Source organism: Erinaceus europaeus, chromosome 11 (assembly GCF_950295315.1).
Source record: "Erinaceus europaeus chromosome 11, mEriEur2.1, whole genome shotgun sequence".
Taxonomy (NCBI): domain Eukaryota; kingdom Metazoa; phylum Chordata; class Mammalia; order Eulipotyphla; family Erinaceidae; genus Erinaceus; species Erinaceus europaeus.
Genome location: NC_080172.1, coordinates 110,087,501 through 110,100,219, shown reverse-complemented (window position 1 = coordinate 110,100,219; position 12,719 = coordinate 110,087,501).

The following is a 12,719-nucleotide window of genomic DNA, read 5'->3' as shown; positions in this document are numbered from 1 at the left end:
AGGAAATGAACAAAACATTCACCACAGAGGAGATCCAAAAGGCTAACAAACATATGAAAAACTGCTCTAGGTCACTGATTATCAGAGAAATGCAAATCAAGACAACACTAAGATACCACCTCACTCCTGTAAGAATGGCATACATCAAAAAGGACAGCAGCAACAAATGCTGGAGAGGATGTGGGGACAGAGGAACCCTTTTACATTGCTGGTGGGAATGTAAATTGGTACAGCCTCTGTGGAGAGCAGTCTGGAAAACTCTCAGAAGGCTAGACATGGACCTTCCATATGACCCAATAATTCCTCTCCTGGGGTTATACCCCAAGGACTCCATAACACCCAACTAAAAAGAGGTGTGTACTCCTATGTTCATAGCAGCACAATTCATAATAGCTAAAACCTGGAAGCAACCCAGGTGCCCAACAACAGATGAGTGGCTGAGAAAGCTGTGGTATATATACACAATGGAATACTATGCAGCTATCAAGAGCAATGAACCCACCTTCTCTGACCCATCTTGGACAGAGCTAGAAGGAATTATGTTAAGTGAACTAAGTCAGAAAGATAAAGATGAGTATGGGATGATCCCACTCATCAACAGAAGCTGACTAAGAAGATCTGAAAGGGAAACTAAAAGCAGGACCTGATCAAATTGTAAGTAGGGCACCAAAGTAAAAACCCAGTGGTGAGGGGTAGGCATGTAGCTTCCTGGGCCAGTGGGGGGTGGGAGTGGGCGGGAGGGATGGGTCACAGTCCTTTGGTGGTGGGAATGGTGTTTATGTACACTCCTAGCAAAATGTAGACATATAAATCAGTAGCTAATTAATATGAGAGGGGGAAATCAATTGTATGTCTCAAAGTTTCTCAAAAGACAAACTGAATCTTTTTAATATATAGGCTATGTATTTGATATGCGGACTCTCTCAAAAGCCTAGACCAAGTAGATTAGAAGCTTCCAATAGCACAGCTATATACAAGATACTGGGTACTGTCCAGCAAACCATAACAAAGGGACTTTTCAAAGTTAACCCAATTAACAAATAATGTGATGATAATATTAACTATTGATTGTCTTTTTGAACCCTAAGACAGCAGGAACCTCACATCTTCACTATAGAGCCCCTACTTCCCTTGGATAGGGCCCACTTTCCCGTATGCATCTCCCAATCCAAACCAAATAACATTGCATCTGCCGATCACAACCTAACCAAAGCAACGATTGCTACCTCAACATGCTTCACCTCAGAATGTATCCAGAGACTTCACGTGTGGAATGACAACTCTTCAGCTTCATTACTTGGGTGAGACCTTTCCTTTAATAGTACACTCTAATTTCATCTCAGGTAGTTCACTTTCTAACAAAGTCCCATAACCTAGATATACACCAGTTTCTGTGAGAGAGAGCTTATGTGCACACGTATCCATAAACTACTGCAAAATATATACCTGAAAGCAGGACTACACTAGAGTTTGCAGTGAGTACCTCCCTAACACTTCCTCTCCACTATTCCAAGCTTGGGATCCATGATTGCTCAACAAATTGTTTGGCTTCATATGTTAACTCTCTTTTCAATCACCAGGTTCCAGATGCCACCAGGATGCTGGCTAGGCTTCCCTGGATTGAAGACCCCACCAATGTGTCCTGGAGCTCAGCTTCCCCAGAGTCACACCCTACTAGGGAAAGAGAGAGGCAGACTGGGGGTATGGACCGACCAGTCAACGCCCATGTTCAGCGGGGAAGCAATTACAGAAGCCAGACCTTCTACCTTCTGCAACCCTCAACGACCCTGGGTCCATGCTCCCAGAGGGATAGAGAATGGGAAAGCTACCATGGGAGGGGGTGGGTTATGGGGATTGGGTGTTGGGAATTGTGTGGAGTTGTACCCCTCCTACCTTATGCTTTTGTTCACTAATCCTTTCTTAAATAAAAAATTAAAAAAAAAAAAAAGAAGACCTCAGTGAAGAGGTGATGTCCCCATTAAGATCTGAATGATTCTGAGAGCTAGTCATGCAAAGACTAGATGGGGCGGAGTTTTCAGCACAGTGTCTGAAAGGTGGAAAATAAAAAGCTTGATAGATTCAAGACAAGAAATGCTGCCACAGTCCTTGCTCTCTCTGAATGACAAACATCTTCATATGTAAAATGAAGGTAACAAGAATGACAACTTTGAAGGGTTATCATTAGAGATGAATCCTGTTACTAGTTCATTATCTAACAAGCCAAAATTTAATTGGTCAGAATTGTGGATAATTTCTAAATTAGACCAGCAAGCTAGGCTATTAAGAGTATCAAAACTGAGTTTTGTTTCATTTTCTCATAAATATAGACAGTTATACTCAATTTAATTTTTAGAGGTTTCTTTTATTTATTAATGAAAGAAGGGAGGAGAGAAAGAGAAAGCCAGGGCACCATCTTGGTACATGTGATGCTGGAAATTGAACTCAGGACCTCATGAATGAGAGTCTAGAGCTTCAATTCACTCCACCACCTCCTGAGCCATACATGTAATTTAATTTTTAAAAGGCTTACTGTAGGGGCCTGGTGGTGGTGCACCTGGTTTAGTACACACATTACAGTGTACAAGGACCCAAGTTCAAGACCCTGGTCCCCACCTGCATGGGGAAAGTTTCACAAGCAGAAAAACAGTGCTACAAGTGTTTTTCCGTCTCTTCCGCCTTCTCTATCACTCTCTCTTCAAAAGGATTCTCTCTGTCTCTATCCAAAATAAATGCATAAATAAGTAAATGAGAGGAGAGAGAGACAGAAGTAGAGAAAAAAGTCTTACTGTAGATATTTCATATGAATTAGAGAGAATAATTCTTATGACAAAGGAAGACAAAGATACATCAGAGCAGCACTATAGTACATAGGACAGCTGGCATCCAGGTGAAAACAACAGGCAACAAGTCTTGCACACTACCAACTAAGCTATTTGCAAAGCAACTCATATTAAATTTTAGATATTCATGAACCTCTTTCAAAACATTTTCATAAAAACCATCACTGAAAGGAGTTGAATATGAATAAAATATATATATATATATATATATATATATATATATATATATATATATATCATGTCCACAAAATGACAATGTGTCTACTTGCATCAGTTATACACATGTATGTTCTCTGCAATATTGGTACAAAGATGTTCAACCATTTAAGACTGTGTCAGAACTGTTGTACCACTGCAACATGAATTACGTGTTCATAGTACATTTTCTAAAGTAACAACCTAAACCTGTTAATTGTTTTAAGCATAATCAAATTCATAGGCAGCTCTCTTAATATTTAACTTTAAATCACCCCTGGGTGATAACCAACTCAATCATACTACTTCATAATCATTGCTTTAATATTTACTAAGGCCTAAGCTGCTTAATTCTTCCAAACAATAAAAATGTGCACACACCAGGAAAGCTACTTTCAATTACAATTCAAATCACAAAGACCTTGGAGCTATAGAAGAAGAAGAAGAAAAAAACAAATATTTTCTAATTCAGTAAGCAATATTACTAATTAAAAGAAGCCATCTTCCTTATTATTCAAAAATGCTATTTTTCAAGCGATCAAATTTATATTTACCAACATAAATTATCTGCTCTCTGTGTCTTCTTGGATATTCATAAGACACAGAGAAAATGAATCAACTCACTTCCATGTCTCTGTCTTTAAGCAGAAGATAAAACATCATTGGGACTCAGGAGATGGCATGATGGTTCTACAAAAGACCTTCATGCCGGAGTCTCTGAGGTCCCAGGTTCAATCCCAGCATCACCCTCTTGTGGACTTCTTCAGGATCTTGCTCTCACTATAAAGCAGAAATGGTAGGGTCTGCCCCACTCTGCAAAGGGAGGCTGGGTCAGCCTACCCTGCCACTCCAGGAAGACTGGTTCTGTAATTAATGCAGTTTAGAATATACCTAGATGTGACCATGGACTGCGAGCTCAGACTGACAGAGACTCAGCAGTTACACAGGCTTCTGTGCTAAATATGAAAATACACACACACACACACACACACACACACACACACACACACACACGCACGCACACACATATACAGTACACACACACATATATACACACATACACACACATATATAGTACACATACACACACACATATACAGTAGGTCAGATGGGGGTATAGTTAGCATATATATTTTATTCAAGTTTGGGAGATACTGTCTGCCCTAATCTAGCTTTCTATTTCTATTCTCAACTTTGACTATACCTTCCCAGACAATATTTTTAGGTCACCTGCATAGTAACCATCAAGCTCAGGCAAAAATCATTAAACTTATGGGTCCCTTAAAATATACCTAAAATTGGGAGTTGGGCAGTAGCACAGCAGGTTAAGTGGATGTGGTGCGAAGCACAAGGACCAATGTAAGGATCCTGGTTCAAGCCCCCTGCTCCCCACCTGTAGGGGAGTCGCTTCACAAGTGGTGAAGCAGGTCTGCAGGTATCTAGCTTTCTCTCCCCCTCTCTGTCTTCCCCTTCTCCATTTCTCTCTGTCCTAACAACAATGACAACAATAATGACAACAATAACTACAACAACAATAAAAAACAACAAGGACAATAAAAGGGAAAAAAAAACCTAAAATAAACTCCCTAGCTTCTTTCAACCCTAAGATCACTACTTTGATCTGCTCTAGTCCTACTTTATGGTTCCTATGTATTAAACATTTTGTCTTCCTTTCCATCTTACTGCATTTCAGCCACCAAGTTGTAGATGCTACTAGGATTCCATCCTGACTTCCCTGGGCAAATGACTTCACTAGTGTGCCCAAGAACTTCACCTCTCCAGAGCCCTACCTTATTAGAGAAATATGAAAACAGGCTGAGGGAGGGTATATGAATTGACCTGACAATGTCCATGTCCAGTAGAGAAGCAATTATAGAAGCCAGAACTCCCACCTTCTGCATCCCATAAAGAATTTCATTCTGTAATTCCAGAGGGGGGAAATCTTAGGGGAAGATGACCAGAGGGCTCTGTCAACTCCATCAGGGCTTGGAGAGAATAAATGAAAAAAAGGAAGGACACTAGGAAGTAGTTATAGGTGTAGTGTGACTTAGAAAGAAAGAGAAGGCAGGATCATAGGAAAAATGGACACACATATATATGTATATGTGTATGTATATGTATATTTATATTGTTATAGTTAAAGAAATGATAGTCAGCCCATATCTGTGACCTTGGGAGAACCACTGCAGTTTCCAATGGAGGGCATGGGGACACAGAACTCTGGTGGTGGGGATAATGCCGAATTATGCTTCTTTTATTCATAATTTTGAAAATCACTAATAAAATAAAAAAGTGATAATGTCTTCTCCCTTGCTTCTTCTTGGACAGAACTTGAAAGAATCATGTTAAAAAAGAGAGGGAGAGTTGCTTCACAGGCAGTGAAGCAGGTCTGCAGGTGTCTATCTTTCTCTCCCCCTCTCTGTCTTCCCCTCCCCTCTCCATTTCTCTCTGTCCTATCTAACAATGACAACATCAATAACAGCAACAATAATAACTACAACAATAAAACAACAAGGGCAACAAAAGGGAATAAATAAATAAATATTGAAAGAAATAGTATGAAGGAGAAGTGAAGAGAGAAAACACCAGAGGTTCACTCTGGCACATGCAATGCCAGAGATTGAACTCTGAACTTCAAATCTTTAAGTCCAAAGCTCTAGCCACTACACCACCTCCCAGGTGTCTCTCTGTCTCTTTCCCTCTATCTATCCCCCTTCTCCTCTCAATTTTTTTGTCTCTATCCAATAATAAAAATAAATTATAAACAAACAGAAAAAGAGAGGGGAAATACTAGATAAGCTGTCAAGGTGACAATAAATAAGGACAAGAAGGTTAAATACAAAAGTCACTGAAATTTCTTGTCCCCCTCTAGCTTTCACATCACTCACTCTTTGTAGACTCAAAGATTATCTGGAATCATCTTGTTCCTTTATTTGTTTCTTGTCTTGTTTCCACCTAGAATATGTCACCTTCTCTGAGTCTTATCACCACCACCTAATCTGCAACCCAGATTCCTTGCACATTGTTTACTGTTGGTCAAAGTAGTAGATGAGTCCTGTAGAGATAATGAAGAGAGCGGGGACTTGAGCTCAGATCTGTTTGCTTTCCAGCCACGACTAGTGGTTCATATCTAAATGAATAGCTACTACCAAAAAGCTGGCCCATGATATTTGATCTAAAAGACATGTAAGTCTCAGCAAAAAAAACCCCAACAAACTGTTAAAACTAAAAGAGCTAGTTGCTTCAAAGTCTCCATAACATTGTGCTTTTATATCTCTAACATTTTGAAATATTATTTCAAAAATAATGTTATTGCCGTAATACTATGAAGGAGTGACCCTAGCTAATAGTCAGTTGTTGTAATGATGCTAAATATTTGCTACATTTTTAATAAAATTATCATACATTTTACAGGCAGGGTTATTGTATTAACTTGAGTGGTTATATACATTTCAAAGAAGAGAATAGTCTACTTTCAGTTAGAAAAATGTTTACAAGCCAAAGTCCTCACAAATTTAGGTTTTCCTTCCAACAGTTAAGTGGAATTAATGAGGTTTCCAGTTAATTTCAACTCCTTCTTTTCACCAACAGATGTGTACAAATGTCTCTTCTGGGGGGAAAAGTAGATTATCATGGTTTCAGAATACTATGTTGTGGTTGAAACATTTTAAGGGAAACAAAGTGTCAAAGAACAGCTGACTGGGTAACTAAGAAATCAATCATTCCCCAGGCTGGTTATTGGCATAATTGGCATTGATTTATAGAATGATGGCAGGACTCCAACTGGGCATGTGTATCCTTAATACCATTATAGCTCTCTGGCATGAAATCTTAGCTAAGATGACATAATTGGCCCAGGGAAGAAGTTTTAGAGGTATCTATTTAAGTTAGCTAATAACTGCAACAAAATATCCCTCCTGAGTTAATCTTAAAAGTGTAAATAAATATTTGTGAGATATCTTAATAGACTCCTGTAGCAAAGTTGCATTCAATCAGAAAACGCCTCTGTGTGCTTGTGTGATATTTATTGACAGAATTTTGTATAGATTGTGCATTGCTTTATTAATCATTATTATTATATTAAAAAGTTGTGTACAGAAAATTATTTTGTCTGTTGAGATCTGTGGACATTGGAAAGAGCCTAGAGGCATTGAAAATGCAATTGACCAACAGATAGATTTGGTTCATTTAAAAGGAGTAATGAAAGGTTTATCTACTGTGCTACATCTTGTAACTTACTTGTTAAATTTATTCAGGAAAGATGGCTTTAGTGATTTTTCTGGAAACTAGTGGGCTGTGAGAGATAATTAACAAAACTTCCTGTTTCTTCTCTTGGAACAGATGGATATTTTTGAAATGTAGCGGAACACCGAACTCAGTTTGAGGGCAGGCATAGTTGATTTGCTTCTGTTTGTATAATGAGGTGCTACTTGTATGTATTCCAGAGGCCTATGGCCTTTTACCTGCAGACTCATACAAATGGTTTCCATGGAACTAAGCAGCTAAATGGGACAGCCAACATTGGCTTCAGAACAAGACTTTTAAGGATATGGCACCAAACATTTATTTTTTTTCTCTGTTTTTTTTCTACCTGATAAAACACATCTCCTGCACCTCAACCGTCTTAGCTATGAGTGCCAGCATTTGAAAACAGTCTAGTTTTCTGGAGGCAGCATAATGAAAGGTAGGTATAAAGCAATGTTCATTGCTAACATTTTCAGGGATGGGAATCTAGGATCAGTAAAAAAGTTAGAAAATGGAGCAAGAAAGGCAGGACAGTCCACACACAAAAGTCTCCCCATTGATTCAGTATTCAGAGGTGAGCTATTCTCTATGTCAGGTCAAAGTGTTGGGAAATGTAGCTGATCACTACAAAAAAAATGAAAAAGAAAATCTGCTTGTGTCTGTTGGGTAGTTATTAAGAGTATACTGTATGTTACATATTTGTTCCCCATGAGAGAATTTTACACAAAGTTAATAAAGCTTGGTTCTTTATTTATATTTTCTTTTTTTATTCTATCTTTTATAAGGGCCACCTTACAAATTCTTTCAAGGAGAAAAGTAAAAAATATATATGAATAAATACTTTTAACAATTATTTACTTATTATTAATCAGAAATTGAAAGAGGAGAGAGAGAAGAGAGAGAGAGAGAGAGAGAGAGAGAGAGAATGAACTAGAGCATGGCTCATCTCTGATATTGAGTAGTGTCTGGGACTGACTGAAATCTCTGAGACTTTAAGCATGAAAGTTGGTGCTCTAAAAAACTGAGTTATCACAATGGCCTTGTATATAATTGTATATTCTATTTAATTAAAATAATTCATTAAAATATTTATTGGATAGATAGAAACTGAGATGAAAAGGGGAGATAGAGAGGGAAAAAGAGAGACACCTGCACTACTGCTTCACCACTCATGAAGCTTCTCCCTGCAGGTGGGGAGCAGGAACTTGAGCCCAGGTCACTGAGCATGGCAACACATGTACTCTACTGAGGGCACTACCCCTGCACTCCATGAATTCTAGTTTTTTTTAAAAATATTTATTTATTCATTTTCCCTTTGTTTTTGCCCTTGTTGTTTTATTGTTGTGGTTATTATTGTTGTTGTTATTGATGTCTTCGTTGTAGGATAGGACAGAGAGAAATGGAGAGAGGAGGGGAAGACAGAGAGGGGGAGAGAAAGAGAGACACCTGCAGACCTGCTTCACCGCTTGTGAACTGACTCCCCTGCAGGTGGGGAGCCGGGGGTTTGAACCGGGATCCTCTCGCCGGTCATTGTGCTTTGTGCCACCTGAGCTTAACCGCTGTGCTACTGCCCGACTCCCATGAATTCTAGTTTTACAATTTTACAATTCACCCAAATAAATTCCATATCTCCATAAACTGGTTTGTTCTTAATAATGAGGTGGAGGCACAAAGGTTTTTTGTTTGCTTTTGTTTAAAAAGAAGATGAAAAATGTCTAGCTGGTGTCTGTGGAAGAAGGAAATGGTTTGACTTAGATCCTAGTCTGTAGCTTGGTTATTGCATGAAGTTGAGAGAAGAGGATAGAGTATGTGGAAACAGCTCTGGGATTTTCATGAGAATGGGTAACTGTTCAACTTCAACATTATTGAGTCAAAGCCAGAAGATATGATAGGAACTTATGAAAGCTGGTCCTGTAACTTTAGTCTTTGTGGTCTTTGAGGACAAGATGGTTTAATGTTCTGATTGATTAACTTTGAGAAGAATGCTGAGCAATAGGTGCTGATATCAATCTTATTTATTTATTTATTTATTTGTTTGTTTATTTATTTACCAGAGCACTGATCAACTCTGGCTTATGGCAATGAGAGAGCTTAAACCTGGGACTTTAGAGATTCAGGCATGAAAGTCTGTTTGCATAACCATTATGCTATCTATCCACACCCTGATTTTATTTAAACCAAACCACTGTAGCTGATTTAGATGACCAGGGTCCTCAGTGAATTTAAGGTGAAACAAAGCCTAAATTGCCTCATGCCAAGTCATATATTTCTTGACAAGTATAATAAAAAAAAGGGGAGGGATATCTATTTTGGGTAAAATACATATATAATAAGGTCTCTCTGCTCAGAGTAAAGTCCAAATTCTTTTTTTTTAAACAAACTTTTAAAATGTTTTATTTATTCATTTATTTATTGGATAGTGACAGACATTGTGAGGGAAGGGAGAGATAAAGAAAGACAGACATCTGCAGCATTGCTTCTCCACTCACAAAACTTTCTTCCTGTAGGAGGTGTGTGTGTGTGTGGGGGGGTCGCCAAGGGCTTGAACCTGGATCCTTGTGGATGTGCACTCAACCAGGTGCTCCACCACCTGTCCCCAAATCCAAATTCTTACTGTGACGTTAGGCTATCACATAACTGTTCAGTTTTATTTTCTGCCGTCCGGTTCTCCATTGACATAAGGTTACTTCTCATTCAAATATACAGTAGTCCGAATATTCTGATTATCTCTACAGTTAAATACCTTGTTTATTTTCCACGTATAATGCATCATGTTCATAGTGTGTCTATAATGAAAGTTCATCAAATTATTATTTTATTTTTATTATTTTTAAACTTTTATTTATTTATTGGATAGAGACAGAGAGAAATTGAGAGGGGGAGGGGAAGGTAGAGAGGGAAAGAGACAGAGAGACACCTGCAGACTTGTTTCACCACTTGTGAAACTTTCCCCTTGCAGGTGAGGACCAGGAGCTGAACCCAGGTCCTTGCACATTGTAATGTATGCACTTAACCAGGTGTGTCACTGCCTGGCCCCTTCAAATTATTATTTTATCTATGAAAGAAAAAAACATGTGAGGAGATCATGAAGGATGCACTTCTGCAGAATGTAGGTATTTATGGTGTGTGTGTGTGTATTTTGTCATCACCAGGTCATCACAGCTCTGGGTCAACTTTTTCAGATAGAGAGGGACAGAGAGGAGAAAGACTCCACAGAAGCAAATTTTCCTCCAGTGTGGTGAGGACCCAGCTGGAACCTGGGTAACACAAGGCAAAGAAGGCAACCTCCTAGGAATGCTCTCTTGCTGGCCTTCTATATTTCTTTCAGAACAAATCCTGCATTGTTTGAATGGCATGCTGGAGATTTATTTGAATCTAGCCATTATTATCTTGTCTTTCTCTTTGACTCATAACTTCCCTTTCTGCCTTCATAGGTATTCAGCATCAAAAATGTTTAATTTTCTCTCAGCTACCTCAGCTTTATTTTCCTGGCTAATCTGTGCTCATTCTTTGAATCTCAGTTTAAGTATCACCTCCTTGGGAACTCACCTCCCAGTCTAAAATCCCACTCCTCCCGTGGAATAGGAGATGGCTCACCCTGTGACGTGCACACCTTACTACGCCTGGTGGTCCTGTTTGAATCCTCCCTTCTGCCATGGCAGCACTTGCACCATAGCTCAGTGCTGTGGTGTCTCTCATTCTCTGTCTCTTGCCTTATATTTGAAAAATAAAGCAAACGAACAAAACCCACCAGGAATGATGAAATTATGCAGACACAGAACTCCAGTGATAGTTCTAGTCTTAAAAAAGTTTCCTGCCATAAAGAATTTTTGGTTCATACTCCCAGAGGGATAAACTAGGGAGGTTTCCAATGGAAGGGATATGGAGCTCTGGTGGTGGGAACTGTATAGAATTGTACCCCTGTTATCTTACAGCAGTCTTGTTAATCATTATTAGATCACTAATAAAAAGAGCTTCCTATGGGGAGTCGGGCTGTAGCACAGTGGGTTAAGCACACGTGGCACCAAGTGCAAGCACTCTCTCTCACTCTGCAACTCTCCAACAGAGTAAGGATCCCGGTTCTAGCCCCAGGCTCCCCACCTGCAGGGGAGTCACTTCACAGGTGGTGAAGCAGGTCTGCAGGTGTCTTTTTCTCCCCTTTTCTGTCTTTCCCTCCTCAGTCCATTTCTCTCTGTCCTATCCAACAATGACAACATCAAGAACAACAATAATAACTACAACAATAAAACAAGGGCAACAAAAGGGAAAATAAATATATATTAAAAAAAATTTAAAAAAGCTTCCTATGCTCCTTCATGAGAATCATTGATCCTTTCAAATCATATCTTATGACTATTCATTGATTACACACACACACACACTTTGAAGTTTGATGTTTATTTTTATCCCTTTATTATACCAAATAACACCTCTAGCAATTACGTCTTATTAACTGTGGTATTTATTCTTGGGCAAAATATAGTGCTCAAAACATTTACTGAATAAATATATTTCAGTCATCAATAAATAGTTATCAATAGTTATGAGAGTTACAAATATATTGAAGTACGTTTTGCTTAGATTTACTTGAGTTCATTAATGCTCACTAAAAGGAAGCAATGCTGCTATACCACCAGAAGTATATGTTAGATGTCAAGACCATTTTCACACAAAGTATAGACACATATATCTTCTATTTATCCTGAAAGAAAAAAAAAAAGCTGTTCTCCTGCTGTTACAACTCTTACAGCAAGACATTAATATCACAATGGGTAGCATTTTTAAAAGAAGCAGAAATTGGTCTGGGGACATAGGGGAAATATCTACTGAAAATCATTTAAGATTTTGTACATAGAAGCTTTTAAGATATCAACTAAAAGAAAAAAAATGTTTTTAAAGCTATATAAGTTCAAGAGCACATTTTACATGAGAATGAAAAATAGCAGAAGAATAGCACTCTATTCATATATTTGAAGAAAAGAAAACCTGGGTATACTCTGCCCTCTATGTTCTTCTTTATAGAGATAAAATACTAAAATACTTAAACTTGTGTTTTGGTGTTACTTAACTTGTGAAACATCTTCTTATATTTTAAAATAGCACTACTGAGAAATTGGTTGACTGTTTTCTGTTGACCATGTCACCGAAGGTAAATTCAAAGTGTTCGGGTAATATGGCATAATGAGTATAGAGGAAGGCCTGAAAACAAACAAACAAACAAAAAGAATAGATACAACTACAAAGGAATAAAATTGCAGAAGGAGATGGATAGCATCTGTAGATGAGGTCTATAGCCAAATTTCTGGAAGTATAGAACCTACTGATAGAATATCTAACTGGAGATTTATTTTATGAGAGACATGAGTGTAGTCAGAGCCCTACTTGTTCATAGGTGGTCCTGGAATAGAACCTGGGGGTAGGGGGTTTCTCAAGAAAAGT